Source organism: Peromyscus maniculatus, chromosome 3, assembly GCF_049852395.1.
Source record: "Peromyscus maniculatus bairdii isolate BWxNUB_F1_BW_parent chromosome 3, HU_Pman_BW_mat_3.1, whole genome shotgun sequence".
Lineage (NCBI taxonomy): Eukaryota > Metazoa > Chordata > Mammalia > Rodentia > Cricetidae > Peromyscus > Peromyscus maniculatus.
The window spans coordinates 152,818,420-152,822,712 of record NC_134854.1 but is presented as its reverse complement, the minus strand read 5'-3'; positions in this window follow the sequence as shown (position 1 = coordinate 152,822,712).

Sequence of the window (4,293 nt, the reverse complement as noted above, 5' to 3'; positions counted from 1 at the left end):
AAGTAAGAAATACATTAACAATGTTCAGTCCACTAGGATTTGGAAAATTCAGAGAAAATATTATATTATCTATCCTATCTTGGCAAGTCCAAAGTTTTGTACCTAATTGATTTTTTATCATGACTAAGGAAAACTGTAACTATAACTATCTAATCTTCAACCTCATCAGAGACCTGAGAAGAATATAATATTACTTGATTAAACAGGAAGTGCAGAGCAGGAAAATTTCAAAACTATAAAAACACAGAGACATCTCTGCCTGGACAGTTACCCCAATGTTCCTCTGCAATGTTAGGGCATCCATCTTTAGCCTAAAGGCCTAGGATATCTGATAGACTTTTGTGTGAAGTAGGAATTTTAAAGGACTGTCCCGACTTCACAAATTTGGAAGTCGTATGTGTGTGTGTGTGTGTGTGTGTGTGTGTGTGTGTCCTGCTTGTCTAGTTTGAATAGCATACTGTCAGCAATCCAGTTTCTTGCCCAAATGGCTATCTTTGTCATATTGAAAGCCAACTCAATATGGAGATTCTTCATTGGCCCTCATCTTTTTTTTTTTTTTTGAAGCAAACTGGTACTTCCAGGAGCAGATGTATCTCACAGTCAAAAAAATTTTTAGTTTATTAAACATCTTAAATGCCATATTCTGTAGATTTCTGAAGCATTTGAAGATCATCTATCTAAAATATATCTGTTTAATCTTCAAAATATACCAAATAAGACTACCTAATAAAACATAGCTAATATGACTATTATAGATACAATACCTCAAAACAAAATGGAAACATATGTACAATATTGCAGAAATAACCTTAAATTTGTATCAATATATAAAAATACCTTAAGAGTAGAAACATGTACAGTATAATAAAAATGACCTTAAATTTTATTAATATACAAAATTCATACCAATGTAAAATATTTAAGATTAGTAGTTGCCTTTTTAGTTTAATTATATATAATAATCTACCATTTTATCTGATCATTCCTATACCCCCTTTTTCTTTACAGAACAAAATCCTAGAATCTAATCTCCTTTGTCCCTTACCATGATCAATAGCAACTTGTAACTATCTACCTTAAATAATGATAAATGTCTACCAAATGAACAAAAGCCACCCACCCCACCTTTTGGGAAAGTGGATGTTATGTTCTTAAAATTACTTCCTGCTGTATGGTATTGATGGTATCTTTAGGGAACTCTCAAAAAATTGAGTTAAAGATCAAGTCCAGGGAGAACTATCTGTTGTCCAGTCCAGAAAATTGTAACTATAACTGTCTAATCATCAACCCTATTAGAGATCCAAGAAAAATATACTATTACCTGAGTAAACAGGAAGTGCAGAGCAAACAACTTCCAAAAGTATAGAAATGACCGAAACAGCTGGACAGTTATCCAAGGTTCCCCTGTAACATTGGAGTATCCAGCTTTAGCCAACAGGCTTAGAATATCTGACAGACTTTTCTGTGAAGTAGGAATTTTGAAAGACTCTCCTACCTTATCTTGGCAAGGTTTGGCAGTTACTTTCTTTTGTGTTCAGCTTGTCCAATTTGGACAGCATACTGTCAGCAGTTCCCAGTCTTACCGAGTTTGTTATCCCCAACCCTATTACTGGGGGAATCAACACCTGGCCTGCTCTGGTTGAGTGAGTTAAATGCAAAGTCCCAAATGTTTTTGGCTTCCTTCTGAAGAGCAATACACTTCAGTAATCAGATGAAATAGGATGCAGAAATCAGAAGTCTTGGTAAGAATGATGAGATCTAATAACCATCATGTTAATGGTACTCAGGCAGGAATCATCATGTAATTAAGGTATCAATGATGCAATGATGTAAGTAATTAGCAGAAACAGGAGGATCAAAGGCCTTGTGATGACTGACATCAGAGTTACTATCTAGGAGGAGCCTGAAAATGGACAAGGTGCCATTCATTTATTTTAGGTTCCCAATTTGTTGTTTTTTCTTTCAATACAGATAGATTATGTTCCTGAATGGTTTGTATAGAAATAACAATTTTCTTTTAACATGTCCTCATACCTCTTTGGTTCTGTAAAAGCAGGTTAATTATCTTATCATATTGTAGAACTATTTTAGTTAATGAATCTACTAGTTGACACATTGGGCCCACTTTCCTGTTATGCCAGTGGACATTACAGGTAGCCATTTTTTCCCCTATACCAGGACATTTCCTTTTGACTCAGCATTTAACTTGTTAAGGGCGGGCGGGCAAGGGACAGTGTTCTCTCTTCTGTAGCTGCTTTCAACTGAAACAGGGCATCAATTGTCAGGGTCCAGGAAGCCTGAGAGGATAGTCAAAGGCTGGGCAATGAGGCATTCATCAGAAGTTATCTGATCCAGCTGAAGAGACAGGGAGCAATCACATTGGCTGGACTGGTCCACCTCAGCCTTCAGCAAGTCCAGGGCTTGTAGTCAGCAGCTGATGCATGGATTTGTCTGTCAGCCAAGTGGAAATCTGCTGAGATAGATATAGACTAGGGACAGAACTAACAATTTAGAAACTTAAAAGAAAGTTATAATTTGAATTTTTTCATTTGAACTGTGACAGGTAGATTCAAGCCTTATGATGTGTTTGACTCATGGGAGGTTACATAGAATTTTAGTTTACCGCATGGGACATTAGTTTTAGATATATTAGCATTACCATTGTATTGAAATCCACATTGTAGACAAAGCAGCTAACAGGTGTCTATAGAACAGATAGAACACATTTACACCTTGAAGGCATAGTGAAAACTATAGATTTGGGTTAAAATGCATGAACATTTCTTTCTCCAATCAAGAGAGCTGGATATATGTTTTAGCCCATGATGAGTACCTTTAAGCCTATATTTAGAAGACAACCAAAGGACATTTAAAATCTTGAGTTTGTGACTGGCAAGTATCAAGACTTTATCAGAGCTAGATTAATAGTTTATCAGAACTTTATTGTTTATTGTTAAAACAGAACTTTTGAAGTCAATGTAATGATAACATAGAGAAGGAAAGAAATCTAAAATACTTTTCATATACCTTAAGATACCTTTTTATATTCTCACAAATCGCATCCAAACACCTCAAGACACCTTCTCTGACCTGCACAACCCAAACTTTCTGTCCACAGATACCCCAAAACTGTATTTACATACCTTAAGTGACTTTCCTATTCACAATTTAATCTTTTATGTCTTCAGACCTTTATAACATGCATTTACATATTTTAAATATTTTCTTAGACTCTCAGAACTCATTTAAGCTTTCATTTCTCAGATCTTTATGTATCTTATAACACTTTCCTAAATCCTCAGAACTTACAAAGACTTTTATATACTAGAATATTTCCTTAAATCCTCAAAACTTGTATACACTTTTAAATCCTAGGCCATTCTCTTTCTAACCAATCATTTATCAGAGACACAGGTAGTTATTACAGAGAACAGTCATTGCAAAGCATGATCCTTTAGTTGAATGTTTGAAACCTGTTTATCCTTTAATATGGAGCCTGTGAGCAAGAGAAACCTGTCTGCCTTTTCTTAAGAAGAGACCTAGTAACTTTAACTAATATACTGACTAGTGAACTAACAAGGTGGCAGTTAAACTGAAAAGGCTATCACTAACTTAGTCATCAATTACAATCAGAAATCTGAAAAGGATAAATTTCATTTGAGAAAGCAGAAGTGCAGACCAAACAGCTTCTGAATCTACTAAAATGACAGAGACTTACCAGCTACCTAGACAACTATCGTGGGTTCCTCTGTGGTTGTTGGGGCAGCAACAGTCTTCAGTTCTCAGGCCCACAAAATCTGACAGACTTTCTTGTGGAGTAGGAACTTGGAGGGACTATCATACCTTGTCTACACAAAGCAGGGTGGCTTCTTTGGGGGAAAGGGCCTGAGAAAAGCAAAAATGGTTCTTCTTGTGGAAAGACCCTGGAGATCCTGACACACTTGGTAAGGCCTGTGGACAGTGCAAAATCAAGGGCATGGCAATAAATAGCCTGTTTGGTTTTGAGACCTGTGTTCTCAGTGACCAGTAATTCCTCCTGAGGTATCTTCAGCTGCCTTGCACTTTGGTTTCAATATAATAATCCATATCTTCTGTATTTCTCTTCTTTAAAGTTACATTTTATTTTTAATTGCATTTTCATGCGATATATTTTGATCAGCTCTTTCAATTTATTCCAACCTCCCTACCCCATCTAATTGCATATTCTCTCTCTCAATCTCTTTCTCTTCTCCTCCTTCAAAACAAAAAATTGAAAATTGAAAGAGGACCCCCAACTAAACAAAATAGAGTCTG